The sequence below is a fragment of the Balaenoptera ricei genome, chromosome 2 (genome assembly GCF_028023285.1).
Source record: "Balaenoptera ricei isolate mBalRic1 chromosome 2, mBalRic1.hap2, whole genome shotgun sequence".
Lineage (NCBI taxonomy): Eukaryota > Metazoa > Chordata > Mammalia > Artiodactyla > Balaenopteridae > Balaenoptera > Balaenoptera ricei.
This window is the reverse complement of record NC_082640.1, coordinates 164,511,302-164,533,692: the sequence shown is the minus strand read 5'-3', so window position 1 is coordinate 164,533,692 and position 22,391 is coordinate 164,511,302. Positions and strand designations below refer to the sequence as shown.

Below are 22,391 nucleotides of genomic sequence, written 5' to 3'. Positions count from 1 at the left end.
ATATGTGGTATCTGGATTTGAAACTATTTTGGAAAGTCGACATCTCAGGTTTTATAAATATATCTCATGTTTTCACAGCTTCAGCCAGATTTTCTTTTCTACTTTTTCTCATGGCATTGTGAGAGGATATCAATAAGGTGTAATTACTCTCGTGCTGGGCCATATGCACAGTAAATTTCCAGATAACCAAATTCTGTAACTGTTGGAAATTTCAGAGGGAACATTATTTTAGAAGAGCTGGTATTTTAGGTCTTCAAATGGTAATTAAATATGGTAAATCTCTACAGAATAAAAAAGAATGAATAGAATCAGATGACTAAACTCCCACTGATCTTAGGTCATTCTTTGTCTTATGAAAGGACATTTTACTTATGGGGGAAAATAGTGGTAACGACTATAACGTTTACTCACAGTCATTCATTACAGTTTTACACCTCCATACCTAATCACTTTGCCCCATAATTATTTTCTAGGCTTGAGTAAATAAACCCTGGACTAAAGATCCACCATGTGTGTTTACTTATCTCTTGATCCAGGTGGTGTTTTTTTTCCCCAACAATTATTTTTCCTCAAATGGACTTTTCACCGAAACACAAGTATTATTGACAGCATCTTAAATATACGGAGGGAAAACAAGTGAACAAATGACAGGGAGAAGGCACTAAGAAAAAGAATAAAATTAGAACTGGTTAGTGAATGGGATCATAGACATATATTAAAGTATTGGTTAGAAATGAGGACACTTTCTTTTAAATCACTGAAGGGATTTACTCAAAGGTCAAAATTCTGTTCTTGTTTAATCCCCACATCATTCACTTTCAGGTGGTGGGAAGTAATAGTCATTTTAATTATACAGTAAGAATCAGAGAGGTTATTTGTTGGCCCCAGTCTCACAGCAAGTCATCGGAAAATAAAGGTTTCCTGACTCTTTTATCCAGTTAATTTCCTCTTATTACTATCCTCCGCTGTCACATAGTTTTTAGTGGCTATTCAGAAGTAGGCTTTTTCCCTTTCTTACATAAATATAGATATGCTTTCTTTCATATGGTGTAAGAAATGTCCTGAAAAGTTGAATATAAATTGAGCTCTCATAAATAAAATGCTGAAGAGAAGAAATGCTGGACTGGGAGACAGGGTAGGAGAGGGAATTATAAGCTTAAATTTTTAAAAACATGTTTATTATCTTTTCAAAAGTGATTAATGCTTTTAAAAACCTCTTAAAATACTATTTTAATGCACTTGAGAAACTCACATTAAAGGAAATCTGCATAAAAGACTTAAATAACTTATTAATGTAAGTAAGTACTCCATTACTTAGCTGGATTCCCCCGACTTATTTTATACATATTTTTTTCTAGTGTAGTATTTCCCAAATTGTGTTCCCAGGAGCTGAATATTAATAAGTGTTATATCAATGAACATGATACAAGTGACTGCTCAAATGAATATTTTTTTTTTGCGTTTTTGAGTGTTTTATTTATATCAAACTGGATAAAATGTGTGTATTTCTCAGACAGAAAAGATATGTCGTGGTAGAAATGTACCTTTCAACTATTCATGGGTATACAAGCACACTGGGGAGATTGCAAAAGTGCAGATTCTGATTCAGTAGTTCTGGTGGGCTTGAATTCCATTTTTTTTTTTTTTAACATCTTTATTGGAGTATAATTGCTTTACAATGGTGTGTTAGTTTCTGCTTTATAACAAAGTGAATCAGTTATACATATACATATGTTCCCATATCTCTTCCCTCTTGCTTCTCCCTCCCACCCACCCTCCCTATCCCACCCCTCTAGGTGCTCACAAAGCACCGAGCTGATCTCCCTGTGCTATGAGGCTGCTTCCCACTAGCTATCTATTTTACGTTTGGTAGTGTATATATGTCCATGCCACTCTTTCACTTTGTCACAGCTTACCCTTCCCCCTCCCCATATCCTCAAGTCCATTCTCTAGTAGGTCTGTGTCTTTATTCCCGTCTTGCCCCTAGGTTCTTCATGACCTTTTTTTTTTTTTTTTCTTAGATTCCATATATATGTGTTAGCATACGGTATTTGTTTTTCTCTTTCTGACTTACTTCACTCTGTATGACAGACTCTAGGTCCATCCACCTCACTACAAATAACTCAATTTCGTTTCTTTTTATGGCTGAGTAATATTCCATTGTATATATGTGCCACATCTTCTTTATCCATTCATCTGTTGATGGACACTTAGGTTGCTTCCATGTCCTGGCTATTGTAAATAGTGCTGCAATGAACATTGTGGTACATGACTCTTTCTGAATTATGGTTTTTACAGGGAATATGCCAAGTAGTGGGATTGCTGGGTTGTATGGTAGTTCTATTTTTAGTTTTTTAAGGAACCTCCATACTGTTCTCCATAGTGGCTGTATCAATTTACATTCCCACCAACAGTGCAAGAGGGTTCCCTTTTCTCCACACCCTCTCCAGCATTTACTGTTTGTAGATTTTTTGATGATAAAAAATTCTGACCGGTGTGAGATGATATCTCACTGTAGTTTTGATTTGCATTTCTCTCATGATGAACGATGTGGGGCATTCTTTCATGTGTTTGTTGGCAATCTGTATATCTTCTTTGGAGAAATGTCTATTTAGGTCTTTTGCCCATTTTTGGATTGGGTTGTTTGTTTTTTTGATATTGAGCTGCATGAGCTGCTTGTAAATTTTGGAGATTAACCCTTTGTCAGTTGCTTCATTTGCAAATATTTTCTCCCATTCTGAGGGTTGTCTTTTGGTCTTGTTTATGGTTTCCTTTGCTGTGCAAGAGCTTTTAAGTTTCATTAGGTCCCATTTGTTTATTTTTGTTTTTATTTGCATTTCTCTAGGAGGTGGGTCAAAAGGATCTTGCTGTGATTTATGTCATAGAGTGTTCTGCCTATGTTTTCCTCTAAGAGTTTGATAGTGTCTGGCTTTACATTTGGGTCTTTAATCCATTTTGAGTTTATTTTTGTGTATGGTGTTAGGGAGTGTTCTAATTTCATACTTTTACATGTAGCTGTCCAGTTTTCCCAGCACCACTTATTGAAGAGGCTGTCTTTTCTCCACTGTATATTCTTGCCTCCTTTGTCAAAGATAAGGTGACCATATGTGTGTGGGTTTATCTCTGGGCTTTCTATCCTGTTCCACTGATCTATATTTCTGTTTTTGTGCCAGTACTATACTGTCTTGATTACTGTAGCTTTGTAGTATAGTCTGAAGTCAGGGAGCCGGATTCCTCCAGCTCTGTTTTTCTTTCTCCAGATTGCTTAGGCTAGTTGGGGTCTTTTGCATTTCCATACAAATTGTAAAATTTTTTGTTCTAGTTCTGTGAAAAATGCCAGTGGTAGTTTGATAGGGATTGTACTGAATCTGTAGATTGCTTTGGGTAGTAGAGTCATTTTTACAGTGTTGATTCTTCCAATCCAAGAATATGGTATATCTCTCCATCCATTTGTATCATCTTTAATTTCTTTCATCAGTGTCTTATACTTTTCTGCATACAGGCCTTTTGTCTCCCTAGGTAGGTTTATTCCTAATTATTTTATACTTTTTGTTGCAGTGGTAAATGGGAGTGTTTCATTAATTTCTCTTTCAGATTTTTCGTCATTAGTGTATAGGAATGCAAGAGATTTGTGTGCATTAATTTAGTATCCTGCTACTTTACCACATTCATTGATTAGTTCTAGTAGTTTTCTGGTGGCATCTTTAGGAGTCTCTATGTATAGTATAGTGTCATCTGCAAACAGTGACAGCTTTACTTCTTCTTGTCTGATTTGGATTCCTTTGATTTCCTTTTCTTCTCTGATTGTTGTGGGTAAAACTTCCAAAACTATGTTGAATAACAGTGGTGACAGTGGGCAACCTTGTCTTGTTCCTGATCTTAGTGGAAATGGTTTCAGTTTTTCACCATTGAGGACGATGTTGGTTGTGGGTTTGTCATATATGGCCTTTATTATGTTGAGGTAAGTTCCCTCTATGCCTACTTTCTGGAGGGTTTTTATCATAAATGGGTGTTGAATTTTCTCAAAAGCTTTCTGTGCATCGATTGAGATTTTCATATGGTTTTTCTCCTTCAGTTTGTTAATATGGTGTATCACACTGATTGATTTGCGTATATTGAAGAATCCTTGCATTCCTGGGATAAACCCCACTTGATCATGGTGTATGATCCTTTTAATGTGTTGTTGGATTCTGTCTGCTAGTATTTTGTTGAGGATTTTTGCATCTATGCTCATCTGTGATATTGGCCTGTGGTTTTCTTTCTTTGCGACATCTTTGTCTGGTTTTGGTATCAGGGTGATGGTGGCCGCATAGAATGATTTTGGGAGTGTTCCTCCCTCTGCTATATTTTGGAAGAGTTTGAGAAGGATAGGTGTTAGCTCTTCTCTAAATGTTTGAAAGAATTCACCTGTGAAGCCATCTGGCCCTGGGCTTTTGTTTGTTGGAAGATTTTTAATCACAGTTTCAATTTCAGTGCTTGTGATTGGCCTGTTTATATTTTCTATTTCTTCCTGGTTCAGTCTCGGAAGGTTGTGCATTTCTAAGAATTTGTCCATTTCTTCCAGGTTGTCCATTTTATTGGCATAGAGTTGCTTGTAGTAATCTCTCATGATCCTTTGTATTTCTGCAGTGTCAGTTGTTACTTCTTTTTCATTTCTAATTCTATTGATTTGAGTCTTCTCCTTTTCTTTCTTGATGAGTCCGGCTAATGGTATATCAATTTTGTTTATCTTCTCAAAGAACCAGCTTTTAGTTTTATTGATCTTTGCTATCCTTTCCTTCATTTCTTTTTGATTGATTTCTGATCTGATCATTATGATTTCTTTCCTTCTGCTAACTTTGGGTTTTTTTTGTTCTTCTTTCTCTAATTGCTTTAGGTGTAAGGTTAGGTTATTTTTTTTGTTTTTGTTTTTAAAGATTGGAGCTTTGCTTTTTTTTTTTTTTTTTAATTTATTTTTGGCTGTGTTGGGTCTTCGTTTCTGTGCGAGGGCTTTCTCTAGTTGCGGCAAGCGGGGGCCACTCTTCATCGCAGTGTGCGGGCCTCCCATTATCGCGGCCTCTCTTGTTGCGGAGCATAGGCTCCAGACACGCAGGCTCAGTAGTTGTGGCTCACGGGCTCAGCTGCTCCGTGGCATGTGGGATCTTCCCAGACCAGGGCTCGAACCCGTGTCCCCTGCATTGGCAGGTGAACTCTCAACCACTGCACCACCAGGGAAGCCTGGTTAGGTTGTTTATTTGAGATTTTTCTTGTTTCTTCAGGTAGGATTGTATTTATTAACTTCCCTCTTAGAACTGCTTTTGCTTCATCCCATAGGGTTTGGGTTGTCGTGTTTTCATTGTCATTTGTTTCTAGGTATTTTTTGATTTCCTCTTTGATTTCTTCAGTGATCTCTTGGTTATTAAGTAGTGTTTTGTTTAGCCTCCGTGTGTTGTCCCAGAGGTCTCTGAGACTGTCCTCAATTCTTTCATTCTTTTTTCTTTATTCTGCTCTGCAGTAGTTATTTCCACTATTTTATCTTCCAAGCCACTTATCTGTCCTTCTGCCTCAGTTATTCTGCTATTGATCCCTTCTGGAGAATTTTTAATTTCCTTTATTGTGCTGTTCATCACTGTTCGTTTGCTCTTTAGTTCTTCTAGGTCCTTGTTAAACGTTTCTTGTATTTTCTCCATTCTATTTCCAAGATTTTGGATCATCTTTACTATCATTATTCTGAAGTATTTTTCAGGTAGACTACCTATTTCCTCTTCATTTGTTAGGTCTGGTGGGTTTTTACCTTGCTCCTTCATCTGCTGTGTGTTTCTCTGTCTTCTCATTTTGCTTATCTTACTGTGTTTGGGGTCTCCTTTTCACAGGCTGCAGGTTCGTAGTTCCTGTTGTTTTTGGTGTCTGCCCCCAGTGGGTAAGGTTGGTTCAGTGGGTTGTGTAGGCTTCCTGGTAGAAGGGACTAGTGCCTGTGTTCTGGTGGATAAGCCTGGATCTTTTCTTTCTTGTGGGCAGGTCCACGTCTGGTGGTGTGTTTTGGGGTGTCTGTGGCCTTATTATGATTTTAGGCAGCCTCTGTGCTAATGGATGGGGTTTTGTTCCTGTCTTGCTAGTTGTTTGGCATAGGGTGTCCAGCACTGTAGCTTGCTGGTCATTGAGTGGAGGGGGGTCTTGGTGTTGAGATCCATCTCAACAAGATTTCCTCAAGATTTCCCTTTCTCTTCTTTGTTTGCACAGCTCCAGGGGTTCAGCTTTGGATTTGGACCCGCCTCTGCGTGTAGGTCACCTGAGGGCGTTTGTTCCCGCTCAGACAGGACGGGGTTAAAGGAGCAGCTGCTTCGGGGGCTCTGGCTCACTCAGGCCGGGGGGAGGGAGGGGTACGGATGCGGGGCGAGCCTGCGGCGTCAGAGGCCGGCATGACGTTGCAGCAGCCTGAGGCGCGCCGTGCGTTCTCCCGGGGGAGTTGTCCCTGGATCACGGGACGCTGGCAGTGGCGGGCTGCACGGGCTCCCGGGAGGGGCGGTGTGGAGAGTGACCTGTGCTCGCACACAGGCTTCTTGGTGGCGGCAGCAGCAGCCTTAGCGTCTCATGCCCGTCTCTGGGGTTCGCGCTGATAGCCGTGGCTCGCGCCCGTCTCTGGAGCTTGTTTAGGCGGCGCTCTGAATCCCCTCTCCTCGCGCACCAGGAAACAAAGAGGCAAGAAAAAGTCTCTTGCCTGTTTGGCAGCTCCAGACTTTTTCCCGGACTCCCTCCCAGCCAGCTGTGGTGCGCTAACCCCCTTCAGGCTGTGTTCATGCCGCCAACCCCAGTCCTCTCCCTGGGATCCGACCTCCGAAGCCCGAGCCTCAGCTCCCAGGCCCGCCCGCCCCGGCGGGTGAGCAGACAAGCCTCTCGGGCTGGTGAGTGCTGGTCGGCACCGAGCCTCCGTGCGGGAATCTCTCCGCTTTGCCCTCCGCACCCCTGTGGCTGCGCTCTCCTCCGTGGCTCCGAAGTTTCCCCCCTCCACCACCCGCAGTCTCCGCCCACGAAGGGGCTTCCTAGTGCGTGGAAACCTTTCCTCCTTCACGGCTCCCTCCCACTGGTACAGGCCCCGTCCCTATTCTTTGTCTCTGTTTTTTCTTTTTTCTTTTACCCTACCCAGGTACGTGGGGAGTTTCTTGCCTTTTGGGAGTTCTGAGGTCTTCTGCCAGCATTCAGTAGGTGTTCTGTAGGAGCTGTTCCACATGTTGGTCAAATTAATTTGAGAAACCTTGAGTTAAATAAAATTTAAAATGTATTTATACTACAAGACTTCTTAAAACCTTTAATTTGCTAATACGCACTGTGAATACCTAAGGGTAGGAGTTGTATTAAAAAGCTTCCCAATGTATTTTTACACAATGTATTCTTTTTTTTTTTTGGCTGCCTTGGGTCTTTGTTGTGGTGTGCGGGCTTCTTATTGTGGTGGCTTCTCTTGTTGTGGAGCACGGGGTCTAGGCACGCAGGCTTCAGTAGCTGTGGCTCGCGGGCTCTAGAGCACAGGCTCAGTAGTTGTGGTGCACGGACTTAGTTGCTCCACGGCATGTGGGATCTTCCCGGACCAGGGCTTGAACCTGTGTCCCCTGCATTGGCAGCTGGATTCTTAACCACTGCGCCACCAGGCAAGTCCCCCAATGTATTTTTACTGAATATCTTCCCTCTTTTAATTCCCAAGGACCATACCATAGGACTGTTTTTTTGTTTGTTTGTTTTTGGCCACACCACGTGGCTCATGGGATCTTAGTTCACCGACTGGGGATCAAACCTGGGCCCTCGGCAGTGAGACCGCAGAGTCCTAACCTTGGACTGCCAGGGAATTCCCAGGACTGTTTTTTAAGAGAATGTATTTTGGGAAACAACAGTCTAATGATATTTTTCTTTAAGTGAGACCACCAGTATGTCAGTTGCTATCCAATGCTGGGCTAAGGCATGGCCCCAAGAACACATGATTTTGTTTCTTATACATCCATTAGGTACCGAACTGAAAAGGTCCTATTCACTTCCAGAGGTGAAAGTTCTATCCTCTTTGTAACCAAAACAGCATTGCTCAAAAGAAATGTTTAAATATTCCACAAATCCTTTCTCTCAAAATATTCCACAAATCTTTTCTCTCAAAATATTCCACAAATCTTTTCTCTCAAAATTATTTAGACCCTTCCTTCATGTTTGGCCTTTCATTAAGTCAAATAGCAACAAGTTTAGACACTGTCATAGTTTGGTCCAAAATAATTTTTTTTTAAATGAAACCAAACTTAAAACTTAAACATGGATATCCAGTTTAAAAGGGTGTCTTAATTGTTATTCTCTATCATTTTTCTAGGATCAACATGGGACCTGCCCCTAGAGTTTATCTGGAAAATGTTGTGAAATTTAAATCTAATCATCTTTTATACAGAATTCCTCTCTCTCTCTCTCTCTCCCTCACACACACACACACACACACACATACACACACACGCATCACACACACATTGAAGTTATACTAGAACAGACATCTCTGGACCACTCCCGTTTTTGAAAAGACCAAAGTCTTTCCATTCTAAAGTAGAGCATGATCAAGTCTCTCTAAATGTCACCTGAACTAACTGGAATCCATTACAGGCTCTTAGGACTAAGAGCCTATAATGGACTAAGGGCCTATGAATCAGACTAGGTGTACATATGTCAAAGCCTAGGTGATCTGATGACCTGTCCAGTAAGAGGAGGACATTGGATGAAGAAGGATCTTGCTAGTATATTTGGAAGAATTTCCCAGCTCTCTCCCACTGGACCCTCAGCCCTATTTACCATTTTATGTCCAGCACTGTGCACACTGCTGACTCTCACCACATATTGTTGGAGGAATGAATGCAGAGAGTGAGCTAGGGATGAAAAAACTCCATCTAGAATAATGGTGTTAGAAGTCAAATCTCTAATGAGATTTCAAAGCAATAAAGATTGTTAGGCTGCTATGGAAACTTGGTGCTATAAGGACTTACTGGTTAGTAAGATTGACCTGTTTTTTTCAGAGAAATTTAACAGAATTTATTTGACAGAATATTCATGAGGATTAATGAGCTCATTTTGGGAAGGTACTTTGAGATCCCTAGAGGAAACGTAAAACGATTTTAAGTAGTTTAATGAATCACTATTTCAGTTATATAAATAGAACTCTGTCTCAAATGTTAACAGTATTTATTTTGCTGCATATTAAATACTTATCCATGTATGACAACCATTATACACAGCACATTATGTCATAGGTTCAGATTTTATACTCTGTGCATAATGAAGTTCTATAAGAAAGCTTTAGGATAGCAGAAAGTGGCATGCTGCTCTTGGCCTTGTGTATCTGCAGGATGCTAATGGGGAAAATTTCTTCCTGACCATCATAGGTAAGCAGTTAATTCCCTGAAGGATGAGATCGGATTACCTTTACTTGTACTTCACACCCAGGCAGTTTATTGGATCTGTCATCCTAACGGAAAGAAATTCTGATGTGGTTCCCATGATTTTAAGAATTTCTCCAACTAGAAAGCAGGTGTCACTGAAAGTGAGCAACCTGTAAGGGAATTGTAGGAAGAGATGCACTCTAATGTAATACTGAGATGTTCAACAGCCAAGAAGTATGAAGTATTTTTCTATAGCATTCAAGAGGGAAAAAAAAACCAGTCTCCCTGTTTGAGACTATGCAACTGATATGAATTTTCAAACTTTTAAAAATGAGGTCCTCTATTTAATACAATTTCAAAATAGTAGATACCTAGATATCAACTCACTCGTCTAACATTTTGTTCCTTAGTCAGGATCCTAAAATATTTTTAAAAAGAAGGAACAGATTAAAGAGGTGGGGATGGACACAGAGGATGGAGGTGGAAAAGAGTAGCAATTCCAGATTCCATAAGACACAAAAGCTGACCAATTCACGCTTCAGAGCTATAGTCAGATGAACACAGGCTCAGATCCAGATTCTAACACCAGATTCTCCTGCCATATGATCTGAGCCAAATTACTTTTTCAGCCTCAGGTTTCACTTCATAGCATATAAAATAGTTTTAATGTTTCTTCCCTTTCTAATTACTTCCCTAGGTGTTCGTCTTCTTCTCTGAGACCATTAAAGTAGCTAATTAATTTTTTAAATGCCTAATATTTTTTGTTTTCTTTTTCCTGTGGCTCCTGAAATCTCAACTTTCTCCTATCATTCCCTCAACCCTCGCTCTACCACAACCAGCTTAGCATTTTCTTCCCAGTGGAATGGTAATTTTAGTTGCCCCCATTTTAGAGCACTAGCACTTCATAAAACAAAAGTCTATTAACCTATGCTTTAAACGTGCTTTCTCTGTTTAAATACAGGCATGCTTCTAAGACAAGCTAAACTGCTGCTAGTAAGTGGAAAAATTGAGAAGATATTCTTCCCTTTGGTACGCTGGCAGAGAAGTCAGAGCATCCTGGCTATTTAATCACTGAACGCCTCTGCCTCTTATTGCTGGGCTCTGAACTGCATGGTAGTCTTGGTCCTCCGTCTGAGGGAAGCATCCCTAGAGAAACAGGTTGGCGTTGCCACCCTCCATCTAGCTGACAGATGAGCAACATACCATCCTACTGAAACAGTGGGACACCTTTACACCAAAGTCGACTATTAAATGGGGGTGGAGTGGGGGACAGAGAAGACATTTGGTTTTCCTCAATGATCAGCTTAACCGCTTTTGCTACTCATCATTATGACACTAACAAGCACCCACGTTGGCTCTGACTGAAATCTATAAGAAACAAATGCTATCTCGGCCTTTTACATTTTGCAAACTAACTGTATTAAGGGACTAAATGGCAACTGGTCTATTCATATCCCTAAGGACATTTTAAAGAGTTCTCTTTAGCCTCAGGATAAAACCTTACCTAGTTCTTTTTTCAGTGAAATAAGGATGGGGAAAGCAAAGTCACTGAGTCAAGACCCCCCAGTGGTGTGATCCAGAGAATCTAATTGGTCTTGCTTTTGAACATCCTGCTTTGAAACAAACACTACTTGTGTGCCTGAGGAATGAGAAAGACCTTAGATACCGTTAGTCAGGAATAATAAGATAGTCCAGAAGAGTTTAAAATAAAAATCAGCCTCTTTGAATGAACATAACTTACCCTACAATGGCTCATGATAGTATATAAAGCACTCTCAATATCTCTTGAATGCTAAGGAAAGGATAAAAGCAGGGCAATTATTGCTCTCCCCAGTTTACAGATGAGTAAAATGAGGCTCAGAAATATTAAGTGGCAATAGGTGGTCATATTACTAGCAAGTGTCTTAGCCCCTTTGAGAACCCAATCTTCTGGTTCACAGGTGAGAGTCTTCTGTAAACTTCAGTACCCTGCCTAGGCCTGTCGGGAGGGAAGTGGGCAGCAGAAGACAGGATCACAAAGATACCTGCTCCATGAAATCAATTATTTAGGACAATAATTCACCAAATAAGAAATCCTCCCTCATGGATCCCCAAGGCCAGTGAACTTTCAATGAAATGAGTTTCTGGGCTATAGCTGCTCCCAGGGAGGATTTAAAATATAAACAAGATCAGACAGCAATAACCAAGGTTGATGGTTTCAACCTGTACTTTATGTGGCTAATTCACAAGGGTGGAAGGTAAATTCATGTCCCACTTACTCCTGTAGGGAACGTAATGACCATGGTTTCAAACTTCCAATCTTCATTCAACGGAGCTGAGATGCTGTACTAGAACCCTTGGCCCGGCAGCCCTTGTGGCTTTAAAGAGACAGGTAGGGTCCACTGGGTAGCTCAGCCTCCAACAAAGGCAGGAAAGTGTCTATGGTTTGGTTGTATGAGGTGGTCATGCCCACACCAAGCTTCCCTCTTATATCAATCTTTCTTCAAAACTGTTGCCCAAGAAATATGCCCTGAATTCCCTTTGGGAAATAAAAAAGATGAAATATTTCCAGTGTACTGTGTGCTTTCCCCAGAGCCTTTTCCTTTTCCAGATGCCAGTTTGAAATGCTCAGGCTCAAGTCCAGATACCCAGCGCAGCAGATTACTTCATTTAGTTACTGTGAGCCTCATTACGGCTCACCTCTGGGTATGTAATCAGCCTTTTATTCACCTAACAGGATCATTCTCTAGTAAGGTGTTCGTTTAAAGAGTTTTCCCCACAGGGTCTGTCTTTCTGAGAGCTTCTGGGAGTATTGATTGGAAAAATGAGCATGCTGAATAGTCACTCACTGTAAACAAGTTTCCCCTGCCTTCCAGGTCTTTAGCTATTCCGAAGCCTGTGTGGTTGCATTAGATCTATAAGCACAGGCTTGTCACTGGTAGAGGAAAGGAGGGAAAAGACAGAGACATGGTAGGAAAAGACGGACAGCTGGCAAATTATATCCAAGTGGGCTGCTGCCCACCAGGAGAGCAGTCTGGACTTCCTGGGGTAATCCATCTTTCTGACACATCCCCTTCCTGGGAGTTAGTTTTCTCTAACATACTTTTTGCTCCTGACAAACAGGACGGATCTGTCTTTACTCTTTCTTCCTATTGACAAGCTGCAAGAGTCACCCCTGGCATGCCTTCAGCACTTGCCTTCTCTCATGAAACAGTTATCTATCTACCACCTTTATTAATAATTATCAGAGAACTCAAGGAATGCGGTGGTTAGATAAAAGTTTCTGGCTAGAGGTGGCCATTTGCCCCTTCAACCTCACTTTAAATCAAACAAATGGGAAATTAAGTATCAAAACAGAATGGAACTGTTAACCTGGTGAAGCATAACCAATTGTGTCAAATTTTATTCCAATTAAACTGATTTTAAAGGCACAGAAATCTTATAAAATATGCTTAATGGAGATCAGAAAATACACTATTAGGTGACCTCTTAAAGAAGAGGAAGAAACATTCTATATTTAAGATGTTTATTCAAGCAACCATAATGTCAATGGAGAAAAGGGGAAAAAAAAAAAACAACACTATGCTGGAAATTAGATTAACCTGGGTCCTAGTCCTGGCCAGGCTGCTAAATATTTGAGATTTTAAATCTCTTCTTTAATCTCTCAGGGACTCAGTTTGCTAATCTATAAGAAGGGGGTTGTAACAGCTGATCTCTTTGCTCCATTTGAGGGTTAAAACTCCATCTGGAATCTCATTTCAAAGGTGATGTGAATAAAGAATGTGCCATGACTGCTCTCCTCTAAAAAATTAAAAGGTCAACTTTAGTACGTGTGTAATCCAGAAAGATATATGGTATGTTTACACTTCCAAATGTCTCTCTGATTTTTGATAGGAAGAACTTTCAAAGCTTCCCAGACTCAAAACCTAATTGTAAATCTCTTCTCTTTGGAGACCGTAGGCAGGCACCAGGTGCAAATCAGTCAGCTATAGCTAATATATTTTGCTAATGAGCCCAAGGCACAAATATACTCTTTCTCCATATATGTAAGGAAAAGGACTGAAGCTATGTTGGATGTCTCTTTAATTCTCTTTACCTGCTCACTGCTTCTTTTAAGACTCTGGGATGACTCTGATATGGGATGAGAAGTTATTTCTGGTGAAGCAGTTCGGCATTAAACATTTGTCTTTGTCAAGTATCTCACTGGCACCGGAACATCAACTATCTTGCTGCTTGGCCACACCTAAATTTAATGCAAATTTTTTATATTTAACTGAGTTACTCAAAGTGATTATTTTTAATAATTTTTTAAAGATTTTAAACAACGAATTATTTAATATTCCCCAAAAGTCTTTCAAGTGTTCATTTCTCCCCTTTCACATCCAAGAATTCAAATGCAGGAAGCTTTATCAGTGAAACTTATACTACTGAGCACCTAAGGTGATATGTCAGCTAACACTTCAGGGAAGTTTTCTGCTATCTCTCAAGAACTGCATAAGCTCTGGGAGGTCACCAATATCAGCTCCATTGAGGAGATCCTCACCTAACAGGCAAATTAATATGAAGAATGGAACATCGGGGCAGGCAAAGTTACCTAAATCTATAAGACTTTCTCAAATATGTAGTTTCTTCTTCCTTAAATGTGAGTAACTTGTTTACCTTGACCTACTTAAATCATTATTTGAAAAATGGCCTTTCTACTGCTTTGGGGGACGATGTCACTAGTTTGTGATTAACTGTCACATTTGAGATCAGGGCTGGTCTCACCATTTGGGGGATGAAGTGAAGAGGCCTAAAAAGGAAACATTGGAGGGGCACCAGGAAGGGGCCCTAATAAGATATATATATATATATATATATATATATATATATATATATTATCTTTAGTGGCCTGAATAGTATAGCTACAATTTCACCAATAGAAAGTTAATTTTTGTGGGTTATAAGGAAACCCCTTGACAGATAGCAGATGTATACAGAGCTAACACATTTCACGTTTTGGTGGCATTTTCTTAATTAAACTCTTTCCAAGTAGAGTCATTCAAAAGCTGAGCCACAGGCAAATGAGATGTAGGATATGAAATTTGGATAACAGAAAGGGTAACAAAGATGTATAGATGTCAAGATAAGGAGAAAAACAAAATCTAAGTAGGCAAGGGTTAACCATGAAGGGGAAGAGAAAACTTAATAAAAACAAGTTTGTATTAAGGCAATGCATCCGACAGGGACCTTGAACATCTGAATCACTGGTGTGTTTCCAGTGCTTAGAACAATACCTACTACAGAGCAGTAGTCCATAGCTATGATTACATGAATGAATGAACTGTCTTCAAAGACATTTTAAAAATATATTTTTGTAGTGTTTCATTTTTAAATAGATGTGAGAAGAGAAGGAATGCCAAAATATGCATGAAATCCGCATGAGAAAACAAGAAATAAGTATGTGTCCACACTTGGTGATAAAATCACTAAACAGAGCTGAAACTAAAATGGGAGTCAATGACTGTTATCAGTAATATGCCTCTTAGGTTGTTTAAAAGGGGCAGGGAAATAGAAGGTGATAGATAAATGGTGTAATAACTTGATGGGATGAAATATTCTAATGGTAACTGGATGAAATTAATTAAGCAAGGAAAATTTAAGTTAAAAAATGTGTTGGCTGATAAGAAACCAGTCCCATCAAAGATGTGTCTGATGTTCTTAACAGTCAAATATTTTCCATTAAGTAGATTCAGTTTTTAAATTTCAAATCAACAAGTTGATAACAGGACAGACTTTTAAAAATACCGCGCAGATCATGTGGAGGTTGGCTTTCTCTTTCTGCTTATTATTAACATTTGCTACGTTTTGATAAAGCTCTGTTTCCTCCTCACAGGTTTGCTGCTCCTTCTCCTCAGTCCTGTTGGGAAGTTGTGCTGTTCAGCTGCAGATAAGCTGCGGTAGAATAATGGTGACCCAAAGGTGTCCATATCCTAAACTCCAGAATCTGTGAACACATTGAGTTACGTGTCAAGAGGGAATTAAGGTTGCAGATGGAATTGAGTTTGCTGATCAGCTGACCTGAAGAAAGGGAGATTATGGATTATCTGAAGGGCTCCATCTAATCACATGAGTCTTTAAAAATGGACAAGGAGGCAGAATGGGTCAGAAAGATTTGATGGAAGAAGGACTTGACCAGCTGTTGCTGGCTTTGAAGATGGAAGAAAGGGGCCATGAGTTAAAGAATGCAGTAGCCTCTAGAAGCTGGCAATGGCCCTCAGTTTATAGCCAGCCAAAAGTCAGGGCTCTCTCTCCTACAGCTGCAAGAAACTGAATTCTGTCAACAACCCAAATGAACAGGAAACAGATTTGCCCCTAGAGCCTCCAGAAAGGAATGCACTTTGATTTTAATCCAGTGCAACCCATACTGGACTTCTCACCTAACTGCACAATAATAGGTTTGTCTTGTTTCAAGCCATAAAATTTGTGGTGACTTGTTACAGCACCAATAGGAAACTAAGACATAACCCAACCATTCCCAGAATAATTCCTGGGAATGTGGACCTTTCAGGATTATTATCAAGAAAGATAAAGTAGGTAGAGAAGCCTCAGATAATACTGTGTTAAATGTACATGAGGTTCTCTACGGATGAGGAGAGAAGCTATGTGATCAGGGATGGTTGCTTCCTCTTTTTCAGTGTAAAGCAAGATACCTGGGCTTTTGGTTATACCTTACCCCATGTTTAAGGGTTTGTTCAAACCAGAAGTGGTCCAACGCACGGCTGTCCATTAAAGTGACTTGGGTAGTGAGCAGATAGAAATTGGCAGAAACGCTGGCATCTGGTACAGGTGAGTGCCAAAAACTCTTTTGCTGACTATTCCTCATTAGTCTCCCTGGCTCTTGGATCTCTGCCTACATATCTGGCTTCTGAGATCTAGTTGTGGCCACTCCAACTTGGTGGCCTCTGTGGAAGTCCCTCAGTGGCCAACTGGGCTCAGCAGCCTCCTTGATTCTTGTATTATTTGTTAGGGCTGCAGTAAAAAAGTACACAAACTGGGTGGCTTAAAAAAACCAGAGATTAATTTTCTCCCAGTTCTAGAGGCTAGCAGTCTGAAATCAAGGTGTTAGTAAGGGCCATGCTCTCTCTCTCTCCGCTTCTGGTGGTTGCCAGCAATCCTTGGTGTTCCTTGGCTTGTCCTGCATCTTTCCAATCTCTGCTGTTTTTCTCTGCATGTGTATATGTATGCATGTTTCTTCTCCTCTTACTATAAAGACGCCAGTTATGTTGGATTAAGAGCTCACCCTATTCCGACATGACCTCATCTTAATTATATCTGAAGCAACCCTATTTCCAACTAAACTCACATTCTGAGTTTCTGGGAAGAACATATATTTTGAGGGGACATCCATTTCAACCCAGAATAACTCCTAATTCTGAATAGGTCCTAGATGTTGTCATCTGCCTAAACTCAGGTGAGTGAGTTTCTTCATCTACTGTCATCTTGACCACTCAATGCTGCCCTGACTGTCAAGTACTAAGAATGTGTTGAGTTTCATGTGTGAGAAACTAAACTGAACGAATAATTATTTTCTTGTATTATAATTTATTATTAAACTTATAAATGACTTTATATATCCCCAAGAGATTCACACTTATCTCACCTGTGCCTCATATTGACAATGGTAATGCAAATCTCATTATCTTCATTTTGTAGTGAGATAAACAGAAACATACCAAAAGAGAATACATTATCCAAAATTGCACAGTTAGTTAAGAACCAAGTCAAGCTAAAGACTAGACTTCCTGACTTCTGGCCCCAATCTTTCAGTCTCCTTTTTACAATCATAATAGGAAAAATCACCCTTGTGTCTACAACTCTCCAAAACAGAGTGTTCCTAAGAGCTGAAAAGAGCACAATGATGATCTATAGAATCTCTGATCATTGCCACACAGTATCTACATGTCCTCTCTAAGCCATTCTATTGCAAATGAGTCCTTTTTCCTTGTATTCCCCTCCAGGATAAAATAAGATGCAAAATAAAATATGAATTGAGGACCAAGCATGGTAAAACTATTCTTCCTGCTCTGTCACATATAGAACATATTTGAGCATAATAAAGTTATATGAGGTAATTTGTAACTAAAAACATAGTTTCAAAAAAAAAATACCAGTCATATGAAAAGTTCAAACTTGTGTATGTTTGCCACAGCTCTGAGAGGAAATCCCTTTTGTGTCCTAACATAGTGTCTTGATTTATTATCATCATGCATAGTGATGGTAATCTGTGACTGGCTGGAGCAAAGTGCTAAATAATGTGTAAACCATGGATTTGATTCTTGAAGGGGACAGGAAGTTCTTCTTTATTCATCTGCATGATCTCAAGTATTGGCAAAGGGTCAGCATCATCATTACTCTACATGCATTTGGGTAAACACCATGTTTTTTTTCTAATAAGAAATGTGATTCAGTAACATGATATTCCCATTGAAGGTATTTAATTGCCCATAGAGATAAATAGCTGCATCCCCTTTAGATTTTCAATGGAATTTCTAAAGAGAAGACAGTGGTAAATTTCTAAAAGGAAAGGCAAGAGTAAAAGGAACAGAATAGGAGAGTATTTAAACACTTAGAAATGCCCAGCAGGACCCTTAGTTCAATAATCTAACCTAGATCACTGAAACCTTCATGGGGAAGGAAAACAAAATCCATAATATATTTCCAGCAGATTAATAAACAATGTCCCCAGCTCCAAGGTATAGTTCAAATAAATGCTTTACATAGTTGGTATCTGCCTCTCTTTCTCTGTAGGTAGAAAATTGGGATGCACGTCTCTTGACTCTAACTTTTAGTGAATTTGCTAAGACTTCCTGGTCCCTTTCATTATATTTCACTGAAATTGTTGTGAAAGAGAAAATTGGTACAGGTCAGTTTTCTATCTCAGATGAAACCAGGAAAATAGAAGATAATGTGCCCTCTAAATAAGATTACTAAGCTTTGGTTATTCCTTTGTCTAATTCTACAATTAAAAACATGATAGAACTTTCATGAGAATGAAAAGATAAGCCACAGACTGAGAGAAAATATTTGCAAAAGGTGTATCTAATAAAGGACCGTTATCCAAAATATACAAAGAACACTTAAAACCAAACAATAAGAAAATGAACAACCCAATGAAAAAATGGACAAAAAATCTGGACACCTCACCCAAGAAAATATACAAATAGAATATAAGTATACGAAAAGATGCTCAACATCCTATGTCATTAGGGAATTGCAAATTAAAACAACAATAAGATACCACTACACACTTATTAAAAAGGCCAAATTCCAGAGTACCAACAATACCGAATGCTGACAAAGATGTGAACAACAGTAAACTCTCAACAATTAAACTCTCATTCATTGCTGGTGAGAATGCAAAATGATACAGCCACTTTGGACGACAGTTTGGCAGTTTCTTACAAAACTGAAAAAACTCTTAACATACAACCCAACGACTGCACTCCTTAATATTTACCCAAATGAGTTGAAAACATGTCCACACAAAAACCTGCATACAGATGTTCATAGCAGCTTTATTCATAACTGCCACAACTCGGAAGCAACCAAGATGTTCTTCAGTAGGCAAATGGATATATAAATTGTGGTACATCCAGAAAATGGAATAGTATCCTGCACTGAACAGAAATGAGCTATCAAAACCTGAAAAGACATGGAGGAACCTTAAATGTATATTATTAAGCAAAAGAAGCCAATCTGAAAAGACTACATACTGTATGATTCTAACTATATTACATTCTGGAAAAAGCAAAACTATAGAGATGGTAAAAAGATCAGTGGTTGCCAAGGGAAGGAGGGGAGGAGGAAGAGGAGGAACACAGAGGATTTTTAGGGCAGTGAAATTACTCTGTATGATACTATAATTGTGGATACACGTCATTATACGTATGTCAAAACCCACTGAATGTACAACACCAAGAGTGACCCCTAATGTAAACCATGGACCTTAGGGGATAATGATGTGTCAACATAGGTTCATCGAGTGTAAGAAATGTACCACTCTGGTGGGGCATGCTAACAGTGGGGGAGCAGTGGGTATAAGGGAACTTTGTATTTTCTGCTCAATTTTACTATGAACCTGAAACTGCTTTAAAAAATAAAACCTATTTAAGGGGGAAAAACAGGATGGATAAAACACTATCATCTCTACCTAGGAAGCCTCTCTTTTTAACGTTCTTCAAGTACGGAAGGATGATTTCACTGATGCAGGCAGCATCCTTTAAACTGGAAAGCATATCTTAATCTCAGTTTACAGGCCTGAAACTGAGAAATAAAGATGGCAAGCAGTTTTCTAGTAGAAAATGAAAAGTAGAGATAGTTAGGTTGAGAACTGTTACCTACATTTCAATGCAGACCCTTTGCCTTAATTATAAACTACCCTTTGTTTATATGGCCTGTCAAATAGCTTCTTACAAGTAGCCTGGTAAGACAAGACAGTGAGGATTTGCATTGGTCTTAAGACCAATGCTGATCAAATTTAACATTCTGAAAGGTAGTATTTATCCTGCTTTTGCATACTTGTCCCTATTTTGATGGGGAAATAATACTGCCTGTATAGGATCATGAAACTAATTTGGGTTGGGTGGTACATAATGTAAAATGATCATAGAACCACACTGTACAACGATTAAAAACTGTGTTGGGATGCTAAAATACAATTATTTGACCATCAGATGTGAAAATAAAAATAAACATCCATTAAAAGTGTTGGCTTTTTGCACATACCCTTAGTTAACCCACTTCACTAAATTAAGTAGCCTCCCTCTATAGAGACCTTAAGCTAACCAGGCCCTCTTAGTATCATAGCACACTCAGGGGGAAAGCCTTTAAACATGATACATACATTTTGGAAAAACCTCTCTGATTTTCTTATTAAATCTTTCTGCAAAAGCAGTGCTAATGACACAACAAGATCTTGCCTTAAGGTTTTATTAACACTAATGATAATATAACCAGGATAATAGCTAGTATTTATTGAGTGCCCACAACGTAAAGCTAAGTGTTTTACTTACATTTATGTACATTTTTAAAATGGTTTCTATTTTAGCGCAGATTTAGGTTCACAGCAAAATTGAATGCCCCTTTTTCTTTTTTTTCATTTCTGTCGGCACCAATCTAAAACAAGATACTATCGTATCTCACTTGGACAATTACAATAGCCTCCTAACTGGGTTTCCCACTTCCCTCTTGTCTCTCCATAAATAACAGCAGGTAATTTACTCCCTTGCTTAAAATTCTACAAATGCTCACCCTCAGACTTACAACGAAGCTAAACTGCTCCCCCGGCTTACATAACCAAGCCTCTACCTAACTGTCCACTCTTACTCTGTCCGTTGCTGATTACATGCCAGTTCTCTGCCTTTTCTTGGTTCTCAAACAAGCTAAGCCTTTTTTTAATTTTTTATTTTTATTTCCCTTTACTTCAACTTTTTGTCTTTATTTTTATGTTTTTTAAAATTTTATTTATTTTTGACTGCGCTGGGTCTTCGTTGCTGTGCGCAGGCTTTCTCTAGTTGTGGCGAGCAGGGGCTACTCTTCATTGCGGTGCGTGGGCTTCTCATTGCGGTGCCTTCTCTTGTTGCAGAGCACGGGCTCTAGGTGCACGGGCTTCAGTAGTTGTGGCTCACGGGCTCAGTAGTTGTGGTGCAAGGGCTTAGTTGCTCCGCGGCATGTGGGATCCTCCCGGACCAGGGATCGAACCTGTGTCTCCTGCATTGGCAGGCAGATTCCTAACCACTGCGCAACCAGGGAAGTCCCAAGCTAAGCCTATTTTTGCATAAGGCTTTTTCATTAACAATTCCTCTTAGATGTGCTTTTCTGGTCCTTGCAGAGCTACCTTTTATCATTTGGGGTTTGAGCTTTTCCTATTCACACAACCTAAAGTATCTCCCAATCATACTCTCGCTCCACCCTGTTTTATCGCAGCTTATATCAGAAACTGACAGTATCTTCTTTTTAACTTACTTATTGCCTTTCTTCCTCAAACTGTCCTACTCATCACCATACACTCTTTGTACAGAACAGGATCTGGGAATAACCATGTGCTCAGTCAAGGTTTGCTGAATGAAAAATGAATGGTTTTAATTCCTAAGGCCATTTCATAGAACAGGTATTCTATTTTCTCCCAATTTATGGTATCACAGTGAGCTAGAAAGATGACTGAAGGTTATTCAGTTATATAACTGTGGCAGAGCCAGGATCCAAACCCAGATCCATCTGAATTCATGGTGAATCTGCACAGCAGATTGATCAGGTAATCAAGAAAACGTGCTTGTGGGTAGGAATAGTTCAAATGCTTTTGGTTGCAAGCTATAGAATATCCTAACACCTGGCTGAAAAAAGTAGGAAACATCATCCCACATAAAAATAGGGCAACTATAAGGTTGCTCTTTCAGTGGTTCAACGATCATCACGGAAACAAGTTTTTTTCTGCTTTTTGCTTTAGATATTGGCATGTGGGCTTTGTCTCCATGTCAGTCATGAAACCAACAGAGTCTGCTGTGGAATAATCTACAGAAGAGTGAAGAGGCAAATGAGTGGCTGCTTAGATTAGCGTCCTATTGATAAGAATTCACTAAGGCAACTAAGCATTACAATTAAAGGTTCTTTTCTTGTATGCTCTTTACAAAGAGTTTATGAGAACAATGGTTCACAAGGCTGGCTGCACATGAGAATCTCCTCGGGAGCTTTTAAATTCTGACATCTGGTTCACACCTCAGACCAATTAAATCAGTGTTTCTTGGTGCCAGAGTTTTTTGTCTTTGTTTTTTATTTTTTAACTCTGTAGATGATTCTTTTGAGCAACAAGGGTTGAGAATCACTAGAACTTCGTTGGTGTATGCTACTATGCCCTAAATATTTCCACTCCTTAATTATTCATTAATTTCTCTTCTTGCTTGTATGTTCCCATTTCTTATTTTCCATTCTCTGATGTTTTTCCTATAATATTTATTAAATAATGGTTATTGTTAATTGAGCTATACAAATAAAGAAAGTAAT

At 39.4% G+C, this 22,391-nt stretch overlaps 1 protein-coding gene across 7 annotated transcripts in view; it reads right to left on the bottom strand.

The window, feature by feature from the left end:
- Positions 1-22,391, bottom strand: part of NRXN3 (neurexin 3) — a 1,690,724-nt gene that overhangs the window by 616,929 nt on the left and 1,051,404 nt on the right. The gene's annotated exons all lie outside the window — the stretch shown is intronic.